The following is a 15,511-nucleotide window of genomic DNA, read 5'->3' on the forward strand; positions in this document are numbered from 1 at the left end:
CGGCGAACAAAAGGTTTGGAATCTCGAAGGATAAAGTTGACTTCATCGAAGAGTATAAGTCAAGTTCGCCTTGGAGACAATATGAATCGTCATGGAAGAAATTGGTTTCCTTTGTGAAAATAAGGAAACTGACAGAAATATCGATAGATTTCAGTGTTGCATTCTTCATATACCTGCACAAACAAGGTCTGGCTTCTACTACGATTACCTCGTGTAAGTCGGCCCTGGCTAGACCACTTCTGTACGCCTTTGAAGTGGACCTCTTTAGTGAAATCTTTAATAAGATCCCAAAAGCATGTGCTAGACTCAATCCAGCAACCCCACCAAAGCCTATCACGTGGTCTTTGGACAAAGTCTTGTACTATGCTTCGAACCTAAACAAAGAGTATTTTACTCTAAAGGATCTGACACAAAAAGTCATTTTTCTGCTTACAATAGCCTCAAGGGTTAGAGTTAGTGAAATAGTGGCCTTATCTAGAAACAAAGGCCATATTCAGTTCCTAGACACAGGAGAACTGAACCTTTTTCCTGATCCCACCTTTCTTGCCAAGAATGAGCTACCCACTAAGAGGTGGGGTCCTTGGAGAATCTGCCCACTGAAGGAAGATACCTCTCTGTGCCCAGTAGAGTGTCTTAAGGTCTATCTTCAAAGAACTTCAGACTTCAAGGGAGGACATATCTTCAGAGGCAAAACTTCAGAATCAAACCTATCTCTAAGACAACTGAGAGCAAAGCTCACCTACTTTATTCGCAGAGCGGATCCTGACAGTACACCGGCAGGTCACGATCCGAGGAAAGTTGCTTCTTCGTTGAACTTCTTTTAACATATGGATTTTGAAAGACTCCGTTCATACACTGGGTGGAGATCATCCAGGGTCTTCTACAAACAGTATGCGAAGCAAGTACATGAAATAAAACATTTTTTGGTGCAGGTGGGTAGTGTTATTAAACCCGTTGTCTAGTGCTGCGATGAACAGTGGACTGTTTTGGGACTTTACAGTGCATCGGGTGGATGGGTATACTTACCTTCTAGTGCAAATCACAACGATGATTAACATACTGTTCCATATAGGTGCATATCTGACCAATAACACCAGTGCCGAGTGAACGTTTGCGTCACAGTCTTTATGCATTTCTAAAAATCTGACCATGTCAGACAGATTTGGTTTCACATCTCCATTAGGTGGCATTATTCTGATAAAGAAATAATACTGTATATATTTTTTCTACAGGAAAAAATGTGGCCCTCGATGTGTTTTAATGCTGGATCAGATTCATACTCTATTGTAACTACACTTGATAAATTAGTTGCAAAATAAGAATACTGAAACGTACTTGCGTCTTATTACTGCTACCTCAGTTACAGACAAATAAAATATGCTAGAGTTTTATTTAATCCCTATAAGGGCCTAGAACTTGAAATCAGGATACAGATTTCTATGGTAAGTAAAAGGTAAGCTCTAAAGTTTTCCCTTTTGTTCCTACGGAAATACAAACCTTGAATCCTTATCGTCGATGTCGACACATTCCCTGTAGGGGGCAGGAAGCACTAAACCAGCTCCAAGCTTAGTGGAAATGACAGATTTCTGGAATTTCACATACAGGTCTAGTAGACCAGATAAGGAAATCCATTCAAGGTAGAAGGCACATACACAAACCCACAGCTATAATAATTTCAAGACAATTCTCTGGTATGCTTCCATCAGGACGACATGGCCCGAGCCCAAAAAACGGATTTTGAACAAAGTGAAAAATCTATATTTGGGTGAGAGTGCCATGTCGTCCTGATGGACCCACCCTTATGCTGACCCCTCCCAAAATTACTTTATCTGCGGTCATTTCTGCTTAACGACAAGAAAAGGAATGGCGTCGTGGTAGTAGTAGGGATGGAGGTTCACCGGGTACCTAGAACGGCACCCCCTTCTTTTGCCACTCTTCCCCCTTTCATCAAAGAGTTAAATCTATTCGGGGTGAAGATTGCTATGTATCGTATCTAGTATATGTCCCCTGATATTATGCGATATCCTTTACTGGATACTCGTGCCAGGAGTTAGAATCCTGGAGACCTTTGGTTTATTCTCTTTGAGTATCACTGTAGCAAATATCCCTTAGAAAGCTACCTAAAGGAACCTTTCATCAGAACGACATGGCACTCTCACCCAAAAATAGAGTTTTTACTTTGCTCAAAATCCATTATATATATATATATATATATATATATATATATATATATATATATATATATATATATATACAAACTTATACAAACCCACAGATATAGTGCTTTCAAGTTAATTCTCTGGTAAGCTTCCATCAGGACGACATGGCTGAACCCAAAAAACGGATTTTGAGCAAAGCGAAAAATCTATTTTTGGGTGAGATAGCCATTTCGTCCTGATGGACCCACCCTTCTTTCTTTCTTAAATGACCCCACCCGAAACTACTCTATCTGCGGCAATTCCAGCTTAAATGCAAGTTAGGAATGATGAGCCGTAGTAGTACGGAGAGGAGGTTTACCGGATACCTAGATAAACGGCTCCCCTTTCGTTCTCCACTCTTCCCCCTCAAAGAGTTAAATCTATTCGGGGTGAAGATTGCTATGTGTCGTATAAAAAATTACGTCCCCTGATATTATGCGATATCCTTAAAGCTATATTAAGGATACTCGCGCCAGGAGTTAGAATTCTGGAGACCTATGGTTAATTCTCTGGGAGTATCACTGTAGCAAATATCCCTTAGAAAGCTACCTAAAGGAACCTTCTATCAGGACTACATGGCTATCTCACCCAAAAATAGATTTTTCGCTTTGCTCAAAATCCATTATTTAGTCAGTAGGGCGACACTTCCCGGTATTAAGCTATAATGATAGCTAGTTAGGCAAATTATACAAGCTCTGATATTGCATACATGAAAATTGTTCTTCTTCCTATTATGTGGCTTTACTTATTGTATACAGCGGGAACCCTGGTTGTACCAACTACCTTGGCCGGGGCTCCTACCAGAGCTAGGCTACTCTTGCTCATATATACGTTAGTAAAGTAACTCCCCATGTTTTGCCTCACCCTATCGTTCCTTCTTGATTTGTATGAGAGTTTACATTCTCTAGACTCTATAGACAAGTTACAAAGAGGCTAAACCCTTCCTCCCTCACCGAGGGTCGCCGCCGTTACAGGCAGCAGCCACTGTCTCTCTTCATCGCCGTTGAGTAGAACAAAGTTCTTACTGCCTCCGGCTTTGATTTAGATAGTGACTAACTCAAGGTGCCCTTTTCTTGCCATCAACAATGTCGTCAGCACAGGAAGCTATGCTTCCTCAGTTCATTGTTTGAGGAAGGCGGCATATCTGCCGCCACCTCTGATATCGATGAACTATAAGATTCTTAACCCTCCCCCCTCTGTCCTTTAGTGACATCATAGCGGTCACTAGATTCTTTCACCAGTATCCTGACAGTCATCCCGGCTTGCTAGGGTGACTGCGTTACCAGCTGGTTCCCTGCCGGTAGCAGTTAGTTCAGCCGTCTCTGCCACCTTCCCCCTTACTCCCTTCCTTCACAGGAAGTGAATAATATTGGGGGGAAGATTGAGACGGTTCCTGACGGCTGCCGGTGGGAAACCTAACATACTTTGGAAAGTCATCAGCTCTCCCTTGAGCTGCCATCCACATTCATTGCCGCCAACTTCACTGCCGGTGACAGGCCTTTTTTGGATGGGTGGAAGCCAGAATCTGATGGATTCTTTCCTCTTACATTGGAACTTTCATTCTGGCAAGGAGACAGTAGGCAGTCTGATAGTCCTCCTACACTTCCAACTGTTATGTTTATTCATGATAATATGAAACTCTCCTTCCTTAACCTTTTTCTCTCTCTATCGGTTAGTACCGCCAGGTACTAACCTAATACCGGCAATGCCGCCGGCAAAACTACTGTATACAACTATACAGTAGTACACATGTTTTCTAACATGCTCTGTTTCCTATCGCAGGCAATTGTTGGGACCATGTTAGTCTGTTGAGGCTGAATACTCCCTCAACACCCAGATGGTTTTCCTCGATCATCAGGGACTTATAATACTCGATTGGTATTATTATATACTACAGATGGATAATGTTAGTATAAGATATTTACTAACTCTAACTCTAGTTCCTAGAGTTTTTCTACCTTGTATCCTCCCTATCAGGGAAACTGAATATTAATACTGACGGAGGTGTCAGTAATGGCCTGGGAGAGAAAATACAGATATGTGCCTTTTCTACTTCCTTTCAAGCTTACTATCCTAAGCTACCATGAATACTCATTTGGCCTTTTCTTTTATAGGAGGAGCCGATGGAGAAGTGCACAGCGTTGTTCTGCAACCACAAAGGGAAAGACTTTTGTGGTCACACGAAGTGCAGTACTTATGCCCGCAGCTGCATCGTGTCAGAGGTCCTAAGGTACTGGGACCCGAAGGATTGCCCCACCTGCTCAAGCCTGCTGGCCAACAGTTTCGGCGAAGCCCCCCTAGTTACCAAAGAGATTAGGGATACAGCAAGGGAGACCCTTCGCAAATGGGTAAAAGGGTTCCAGAAGAACTCTCCAGGACCGTACTTACCCAATGACTCTCTAGGGTGCCTACTGTTCCCCAAGGCCCTGGCGAGTGTGGTGGTGCTCCAGGAACAGGTCCGGTCCCCGTTCGTACAACTGAAGATCGACTCGGACATTAATAAGGCACTGGAAGGTATGGACATCCACCAAGAGAGGATGTCAGAAATGTCCACTGGCACTGAACAGGACCTACTGCAATGTGGCCCTGAAGAAAACATGGAGTCTCCACGAGCGGAGGAAGAAGTATCCATATCAACGGCAACAGTAGACCCTCAGTTCGCCGTGATGGCATACCAACCTATGCCGTCAACATCCTCGGCCCCAACTCCACAACCAGTTGCCAAGGTCAACAAGAATGAAGCGATTTTAACATCTATTCAATGGATGATGGAATTGTTCCATAGGGACCAAGAGACGATAAGGGAATCGCTCAAGCAGCAGCAAAAACTGTTGCAGGAGAGACTGGACCACCCCGGATCCACCAAGGGCTCTGCCAAGAAGCCTCTTAGAGTGTCGGATCTCCCTCACTGCTCCGAAACTAATCCCTGGAGTATGCGGAGCATATGCACATGATGAATGGGAAACTGTTCGTCTCTGAGAAGTTGGGGGCCTGGCTGATTGAAGACCTTGAGTTCTGGCCTAACTTTTCGGCCTACGTACCCAGAGTGCTACGTGAGACTGCGGGATGAAAACGCAGCCCGAGAGGAAACGGTACCCAAGGAGGTCATTGTTTTTTAACATGAGAAGGCACAAGCCATCCTCCTGAAGGCCTTGAAAGGAGCCGGGTACACCAACTCCAAAGTCTCAGCACTGAGCAAGAAACACCCCACCTTTCCTGCCCCTTCCTCCATCTCTTTCTCCTTTTCGGAGAAAGCACTAGACTTTGCCGTCAAGGCAGCCGACGAGGGCAAACCCTGCCCAACCCTAGAGGAATGCAAGCCATTCTCTCTAGCACTGCCTACCTGCGAGGAGAAGTGGAAGGATGTCCACCTAACCTTCTCTGCCTCTAAGTTGGATCCAGAGATAGCAGGCCAACGGTTCAATGAGAACCTTCCGAAGTTGCCAGACCATCTTCTGAGGAAGGAACAGGAGTCGAAGGAGAGACTTGTGGCTTCCCTTTATCATCAGAACTGTCTTGAAATGAGTGCAAGTCAACATAATGCCCCAGAAATGTTCATCTTCCTGGCTAAGTCTCACATGGGTACCCTTGTGAAAGACTTATATGCTTTCCTCAGAGTGAGGAGAGCCTGTAGAGAGTTCGTCTTGGCCTCAGCAACCATCAGACACGAACCAAGGAGGCTGATTACCTCGAGCATCTGGGGTAAAGACCTTTTCCCACAGAGACCGGTCCAAAAGATCATTGCCAGAGCAGCCACGGAGAACAGGAACCTTCTCCAAAAGTGGGGCATGACCTCGAAAAGGAAATCTTCCTTGAACGGAGGTCCCCATCTCAAGAATGAAAAGGCAAGGAGACAACGTAGATCTGCACAGCTCCCCGCCATGACCATGACCACGATGCCTCAGACCACCTTCCAGATGGTTCCTCAACAACTGGTAGCCCACTCACCAGCCTTTAACCCTACCTTTGAGAGGCAGTCGACTTCCTTTCACCCCAGCCAGAAAGGAAAAGGCCCTAAGAGAAGTTCCCCAGGAGGTAACTTCTCTCGGGGCCGAGGAAGAGGTGGTCGCGGAAACAAATCCGCAGGACCCCCCCAAGCAATGAAGGGTTCCAGGTAGGGGGCAGATTGCATCACTTTCTGGATCGCTGGACCTTCGATCCCTGGGCCCACAGCCTAATCCCGAATGGACTCGGGTGGAAATAGAGCAGAACTCCTCCCCGTTTTCCAGAATTCTTCCAACACGCCCCACCCCCTTGTTTGAAGAATATACCTCAGAACACTTGAAGAAGAAGGTAATAAGGAAAGCGAGATCCATCAAGTTCCTGGGAAGGCATATTCAGTCATTTTAGACTTGTCTCCACTCAACAAGTTCGTTGAGAACAACAAGTTCCGGATGCTTACTTTGCAACACATAAGGACCCCTCTGCCAAAAGGAGCGAACACTGTCTCAATAGACCTAGCAGATGCTTACTGACATCTTCCGATGAGTCGCCCCTTCTCCTCCTTCCTAGGATTCAAAGTTTGTCTTCAGAGCAATGCCCTTCGGACTGAACACAGCCCCAAGGATATGCGCGAAGCTAGCAGACACAATCGTCCAACACCTACACACCGAAGGAATTCAAGTGGTAGCATATCTAGACGATTGGTTGGTATAGGCAGCATCCAAGACTACTTGTTTGCAAGGAGCCAACAAGGTGATCCAATCGCAAAAAGTCTCGTCTCTCTCCAGCTCAACAGTTCCAATGGCTAGGAATCCTATGGAACTTAAAGTCACACCATCTCTCCATTCCATCCAAGAAGAGGAGAGAAATAGTGGGATCTGTCAGGAGACTAATCCGTCACAAGAGGATTTCAAGACGCCAACAGGAAAGAGTACTGGGCTCTCTCCAGTTTGCTGCATGACAGACCCGGTGCTAAAAGCACGTCTGAAAGATGCATCAGGAGTCTGGAGGAAACACACATCAAACGCTCGAAGATATCAAGTAAGGTTGACCCCGACCTTGTTGTGCCATGGTCAACAGCCAAGAGCCTACCACGGACAATTCCCCTGCAACCACCATAACTTTCAGTGGTGATACACACGGATGCCTCCTTGGTAGGATGGGGAGGCCAATTTCACGACAAAAAAGTGCAAGGGAATTGGTCGCACCAGTTCAACATTTCGGAAGCTATGGCAGTTTTCCTGACGTTGAAGAAACTATCCCCTCGCAGAGCAATCCACATCAGATTGGTCCTGGACAACGAGGTGATAGTAAAGTGTCTAAATCAACAAGGCTCGAGATCACCTCACATCAACCATGTGATATTAGCCATCTTCTACCTGGCAAGGAGGAAGGGATGGCACCTATCAGCAGTTCACCTACAAGGGTTCCACAATGTGAAGGCGGACGCTTTATCCAGGCGAAAGCCCATAGAGACAGAATGGTCCCTAGATGCAGACTCATTCTCCTTCATCTCAGAAAAAGTCCCGGAACTGCAGATCGACCTCTTCGCAATGAGCGACAACAAGAAACTACCTCGTTACGTAGCCCCTTACATGGACCCTCAAGCAGGAGTGATGGACGCCATGTCCCTTGACTGGAACAGGTGGAATCACATTTACCTGTTTCCACCAACCAATCCCCTGCTAAGAGTCCTAGACAAGCTAAGATCCTTCAGAGGGACAGCAGCAGTAGTGACTCCCAAGTGGCCCAAAAGCAATTGGTTCCCTCTAGTCCTAGAGCTGAAACTGAAGCTGTTTCCTCTGCTGGATCCAGTACTATCTCAACTGGTCCAGAAGTCGACTGTCTATGCTTCATCCTCGAGAACCAGCAACCTACATCTCATGATTTCCAATCTCGAAGGACAAAGTTGACTTCATCGAGGAATAAAAGTCAAGTTCGACTTGAAGACTATACGAATCGTCATGGAAGAAATGGGTGTCCTTTGTGAAAGCAAGGAAACTGTCAGAGATATCGATAGATTCCTGTCTTGCATTCTTCATGCACCTACACGAACAAGGCCTGGCCGCTACTACAATTTTCTCTTGTAAATCGGCCCTGGCTAGACCACTTCTGTACGCTTTTGAGGTGCACCTCTCTGGTGAAATCTTTAATAAGATCCCGAAAGCACGGGCTAGACTCAAGCCAGCAACCCCATCAAAGCCCATCATGCTTCGAACCTAGACAATGAGGATTGTACTCTGAAGGATTTAACACAGAAAGTAATTTTTCTGTTTGCAATAGCCTCAGGGGTTAGAGTTAGTGAAATGGTGACCTTATCCAGAAACGAAGGCCATATTCAGTTCCTAGACTCGGGAGAACTGAACCTTTATCCTGATCCTGCCTTTCTTGCCAAGAACGAGCTACCCACCAAGAGGTGGGGTCCTTGGAGAATATGCCCATTGAAGGAAGATGTCTCTCTGTGCCCAGTAGAGTTTCTTAAGGTCTATCTTTGAAGAACTTTAAACTTCAAAGGAGGACAGCTCTTCAGAGGCGAAACATCAGGATCAAACCTTTCTTTAAGACAACTGAGAGCGAAGCTCCCTTTTTTATTCCTAGAGCGGATCCTGACAGTACACCCCCAGGTCACGATCCGAGGAAAGTTGCCTCTTCGTTGAATTTCTTTCAACATATGGACTTTGAAAGACTCCGCTCATACACTGGGTGGAGATCATCCAGGGTCTTCTACAAACATTACGCGAAGCAAGTGCATGAAATAAAACACTTTGTGGTGGTGGCGGGTAGTGTCATAAAACCTGTTATCTAGTGCTGCGATGAACAGTTGACTGTTTTGGGACTTAACAGTGCATAGGATGCATGGGTATACCTACCCTCTTGTGCAGATCACAGTTATCATTAACATACTGTTCTATGTAGGTGCATATTTGACCAATACACTAGTGCCGGTGAACATTTGCGTCACAGTGTTTATGCATTTCCGAACATCTGAACATGTCAGATAGATTTGGTTTCACATCTCCATTGAGTGGCATTATTCCGACAATGTATTTATATGTATTTTTTCTACACGGGAAAATATGGACTTTGATGTGTTGTAATGCTGGATCAGATTCATACTTTGTTGTAACTACTTTTGATAAATTAGTTGCTTAATAAGGTACTTAAAACTTATTTGCGTCTTATTACTGCTCCCTCAGTTATAGACTTATAAAATACACTAGAGTTTTATTTAATCCCTGTATAGGGCTTATATCTTAAAATCACAATAATGATTTCTGAAGGAACGAGACTTACATTCTCATGGTAAGTAAAAAAGGCAAGCTCCAAAGTTTTCCCTTTTGTTCCAACGGAAATACAAACCTTGAATCCTTATTGTCGATATCGACATTTTCCCTGCTTGAGGCAGAAAGCACTAAACCAGCTCCAGGTTTAGTGAAAATGACAGATCTCTGGAATTTCATATACAGGTCTAGTAGACCAGATAAGGAAATTTATTCAAGGTGGAAGGCACATACACAAACCCACAGCTAATAGTAATTTCAAGACAATTCTTTGGTATGCTTCCATCAGGACGACATGGCCCGAGCCCAAAAAACGGATTTTGATCAAAGTGAAAAATCTATTTTCGGGTGAGAGTGCCATGTCGTCCTGATGGACCCACCCTTTTGCTGACCCCTCCCAAAATTACTTTATCTGCGGCCATTTCTGCTTGACGTAAAAAAAAAAGGAATGGCGTCGCGGTAGTAGTAAGGAAGGAGGTCCACCAGGTACCTAGAATAGTACCCCCTTCTTTTGCCACTCTTCCCCCTTATATCAAAGAGTTAAATCTATTCGGGGTGAAGATTTCCATGTGTTGTATCTAGAATACGTCCCCTGATATTATGCGATATCTTTTATTGGACACTCGTTCCAGGAGTTAGAATCTTGGAGACCTTCAGTTTATTTCTCTGGGGGTATCACTGTAGCAAATATCCCTTAGAAGGCTACTTAAAGGAACCCTTCCATCAGGACAACATGGCACTCTCACCCAAAAATAGATTTTTTACTTTGATTGTATTGTTCATTAAAGTCAGTATATGTAAATTTACGTTATTTCTAAGAATTAACTTTTAATTTAACGTATATTTGTTACGAAGTCTTACGTAAATTGTTTGAGAGTGTTATGTAACCATACGAGATAGGAACAAGGGCTTATGTAATGTTCTTTTATATTTTTATGAGGTACAGTATTGCATGTTTGTGAGAAAATACGTAATTCTTATATGCCACAAGTTTTGGAAGATTCTCGAGGGCCCTAGTGTTGGATTTTATTCTTTTTTTATTTTGAGGACAAAGGTGGGCAGAGTTAACTGAGAGAGTTCGTCTCCCTGTTGCATGGGTACGGGTCTGTGAGAGCAATCTTTGTTAACCTTACGCCCTTAGGCCAACCCGCACGCTTCCAGATCTTGAACCTGGAATATTCTGGAAGTAGCTAAGTCTTATATATGCGCCCCCCAGGGCTACATAGCAGCAGTAGAGAAGCAGCTGTCCTGCGAAAAAGCCTAAGTGCCTCCCTCACTCTCTCTCAGTACCTATAGTGCGTCCTCTCCAAAGTGATTCTGTGCCCCAACATAAATCGTGTGTTGAAACATAACGAAAGAAGTTAAAGGTGATTTTAAATTTATTGTCTTGGGGTGAGTGTTGGCATTGTGTAAAGTTTTGTAACTGGCCCTTTAGTAAGATGAAAGGTACTTGTATCATGATCTGGTTATCTTTCTTCATTAAGTATCAAACTTAAATATTGTATTCAAATTTAATTTCAAGTGAAACAAGTGATTGTATAATTTTTATAAGTATCATTTCTTTTGTCTTAGTCTAAGGCTTTATTCTGGTTTAATATTTCAAGTCAAGTGATTATATAATTTTCAGAATATAACAATTTTGTCTTAATTTAAGTTTTGTTCAAACTTAATATTTCGAGTCATTTATTTTTGATTTTATGTAAATTCTCTCAAAGTGTTGTGATCTATATAGAATACTGTATATCTATTTTTATAAAGAGAGTATTATTTCGATCATCAGTGTTTATTTCATACTCGCTCATATCCTGTTAAAGAATCGAAGTAAGATGTGGTTTTAAATAGATCGCAATAATAAATACCCAGTTTTGTTTTGAGTGTACTTTGGAAATTCAGTGTTTTGTATATTGCTGTCTAGGAATTATATAACTGTCTTAGAGCTCGGGTGTTAATATTTTCAAATGTAACAGATTTAATGTAAAAACAAACATGTGAGTTTGGAACTCGAGAGGTTGTATAGCCTACCAGCCGTAATATATATATTATGTTTGGTTCCTAAACTCAGGACCATCCTATATGTATGGCATTTATAGACTATGAGAAAACTTGATTCTGTCAAAAGCTCAGCACTAATGAAAGTCCTTCAAAGACATTGAATAAATTAATCTTATGTTAAAACGCTTGAAGACATCTATACAGGAAGTACAGGAATCCTAAAACTACATAAAGATAGTGAGAAAATTCCAATTCAGAAAGGAGTTAGACAGGGAGACCCTATCTCTCTTGAATTATTCACAGCATGCCTAGAAGAAGTTTATAAAAATTTAGATTGGGAAAATGTAAGAAGTGATATTGATGGCAAATTGGCATAGTTGTGTTTAGTGAATCATGGGAGGAATTGCAAAACATGATATAAGATTTGAATACAGGAAGCAGAAATGTAGGACTGAAAATGAACATGAGTAAAACTAAGATAATGTTCTATGAAAATGCGGACAAATAATGGTTATGGACGAACCTCTAGAGATAGTTAATGAATATATTATTATTATTATTATTATTATTATTATTATTATTATTATTATTTGCTAAGCTACAACCCTAGTTGGAAAAGCGGGAAGCTATAAGCCCAAGGGCTCCAACAGGGAAAATAGCCCAGAAAGGGAAGGAAATAAGAAATAACCAGAAGAGAAGTTGAAGAACAATAATAACATTAAAATAAACCTTTCATATAAACTATAAAAACTTTAACAAAACAAGAGGAAGAGAAATTATATAGAATAGTGTGCTTGAGTGTACCCTCAAGAAAGAGATCTCTTATCCAAGACAGTGGAGGACCATGGTACAGAGGCTATAGCATGACCTAAGACTAGAGAACAATGGTTTGATTTAGGAATGCCCTTCTCCTAGAAGAGCTGCTTACTATAGCTAAAGAGTCTCTTTTATCCTTGGAACGAGAAAATTAGCCACTGATTACTACAGTGCAGTAGTTAACCTCTTCAGAGAAGAATAATTGTTTGGTTTTTGCAGTGTTGTCAAGTGTACAAGGAAATAGGAGAATGTGCAAAGAATAAGCCGGACTATTCTGTGTGTGTGTCAGCAAAGATGAAAGGAATGGTAACCAGAGAAAAGGATCCAACGTAGTACTGTCTGGCCAGTCAAAGGGCCCAATAACTCTCTAGCAGTAGTATATCAACAGGTTGCTGGTGCCTTGGCCAATCTACTACCTACAATGTACTTAGAATAAAAAGTAAGTGTTTCCCCAGGACACGAAACCAAAATTAAAAGAAGGATAAGCATGCGATGGAGAGCATTTGGTAAACAAAATGAAATTATGAAAAGTAAAATGCCACTTTCTCTAGAGTAAAAAGTATATAATGAGATGTTCTTACCAGTATTAATTTATGCATGAAAAACTTGGAGCCTTACTAAAGCCTTAGAACAGGGATGGGGAACCTGCGGCATTAAGGCCGCATATGGCCTTCTGGACCATCAAGTGCGGCCTTTTACGGCCTTTGATATATGTACAGTATGTGTAGTATATTTCTGCTTTGACATTAAATATTGTGTCTTTGAAATCATTCTATGTACACACATACAAATATGTACACACAGACAATGGGAGGTATTCATAAAAATGAAGGATATCCTTGTAAGCATAAGGTAGAAGTACAAGGTAATTCTCTGAAGCCAAAGGTAGAAGTATAAGCAAATCTTTCTTTCCATATTCATAATGATTACCTTTTACTTGCAAGGATATCCTCCAAGCAGAAGTAAAAGGTTGACTCATGTTTCGGGAGCACTTAGTTACATGTTGGAAATTGTAAGATTTCATTTGTGCTGTCAAGATAAGAAAGAGTTTAGTATTTATAATACGTATTTAATGCCCTGTTTTTACTTGTATTTAATTAAGTTTACGCATCAAAAAGAACACAGACGCCGCCGCGCCTTCCCCAAAGCCTCGCTGGCGACATCTATCCCCCACCCCTTGCATTAGAAGTTTTTTTTACCTCTTTTTAGCTCCCACACCCCTTGCATTAGAAGTTCTTTGACCTCTTTATAGCTCCCACACCCCTTGCATTAGAAGTTCTTTGACCTCTTTTTAGCTCCCACACCCCTTGCATTATAAGTTCTTTGACCTCTTTAGCTCCCACACCTCTTGCATTAGAAGTTCTTTGACCTCTTTTTAGCTCCCACACCCCTTGCATTAGAAGTTCTTTGACCTCTTTTTAGCTTCCCTACCCCTTGCATTAGAAATTCTTTGACCTATTTTTAGCTCCCACACTCCTTGCATTATAAGTTCTTTGACCTCTTTTTAGCTCCCACACCCCTTGCATTAGAAGTTCTTTGACCTCTTTTTAGCTCCCCCACCCCTTGCATTAGAAGTTCTTTGACCTCTTTTTAGCTTCCCTACCTCTTGCATTAGAAGTTCTTTGACCTCTTTTTAGCTCCCCAACCCCTTGCATTAGAAGTTCTTTGACCTCTTTTTAGCTCCCACACCCCTTGCATTAGAAGTTCTTTGACCTCTTTTTAGCTCCCACACCCCTTGCATTAGAAGTTCTTTGACCTCTTTTTAGCTCCCCTACCCCTTGCATTAAAAGTTTTTTTACCTCTTTTTAGCTCCCACACCCCTTGCATTAGAAATTCTTTGACCTCTTTTTAGCTCCCACACTTCTAGCATTAGAAGTTCTTTGACCTCTTTTTAGCTTCCCTACCTCTTGCATTAAAAGTTCTTTGACCTCTTTTTAGCTCCCCTACCCCTTGCATTAGAAGTTCTTTGATCTCTTTTTAGCTCCCCCACCCCTTGCATTAGAAGTTCTTTGACCTCTTTTTAGCTCCCACACTTCTAGCATTAGAAGTTCTTTGACCTCTTTTTAGCTCTCACACCCCTTGCATTAGAAGTTCTTTTTACCTCTTTTTAGCTTCCCCACCCCTTGCATTAGAAGTTCTTTGACCTCTTTTTAGCTCCCACACCCCTTACATTAGAAATTCTTTGACCTCTTTTTAGCACCCCCACCCCTTGCATTAGAAGTTCTTTGACCTCTTTTTAGCTTCCCTACCCCTTGCATTAGAAGTTCTTTGACCTATTTTTAGCTCCCCCACCCCTTGCATTAGAAGTTCTTTGACCTCTTTTTAGCTCCCCTACCCCTTGCATTAGAAGTTCTTTGACCTATTTTTAGCTCCCCCACCCCTTGCATTAGAAGTTCTTTGACCTCTTTTTAGCTCCCCTACCCCTTGCATTAGAAGTTCTTTGACGTCTTTTTAGCTCCCACACCCCTTGCATTAAAAGTTCTTTAACCTCTTTTTAGCTCCCACACCCCTTGCATTAGAAGTTCTTTTTACCTCTTTTTAGCTTCCCCACCCCTTGCATTAGAAGTTCTTTGACCTCTTTTTAGCTCCCACACCCCTTACATTAGAAATTCTTTGACCTCTTTTTAGCTCCCCTACCCCTTGCATTAGAAGTTCTTTGACCTCTTTTTAGCTTCCCTACCCCTTGCATTAGAAGTTCTTTGACCTCTTTTTAGCTCCCACACCCCTTGCATTGGAAGTTCTTTGACCTCTTTTTAGCTTCCCTACCCCTTGCATTAGAAGTTCTTTGACCTCTTTTTAGCTCCCACACCCCTTGCATTAGAAGTTCTTTGACCTCTTTTTAGCTTCCCTACCCCTTGCATTAGAAGTTCTTTGACCTCTTTTTAGCTCCCACACCCCTTGCATTAGAAGTTCTTTGACCTCTTTTTAGATCCCACACCCCTTGCATTAGAAGTTCTTTGACCTCTTTTTAGCTCCCACACCCCTTGCATTAGAAGTTCTTTGACCTCTTTTTAGCTCCCACATCCCTTTCATTAAAAGTTCTTTGACCTCTTTTTAGCTCCCACACTTCTAGCATTAGAGGTTATTTTACCTCTTTTTAGCTCCCCCACCCCTTGCATTGGAAGTTCTTTGACCTCTTTTTAGCTCCCCCACCCCTTGCATTGGAAGTTCTTTGACCTCTTTTTAGCTCCCAAACCTCTAGCATAAGAAGTTCTTTTACCTCTTTTTAGCTCCCACACATCTAGCATTAGAAGTTCTTTGAACTCTTTTTAGCTCCCACAC

Source organism: Palaemon carinicauda, chromosome 40 (assembly GCF_036898095.1).
Source record: "Palaemon carinicauda isolate YSFRI2023 chromosome 40, ASM3689809v2, whole genome shotgun sequence".
In the NCBI taxonomy this organism is placed as follows: Eukaryota; Metazoa; Arthropoda; class Malacostraca; order Decapoda; family Palaemonidae; genus Palaemon; species Palaemon carinicauda.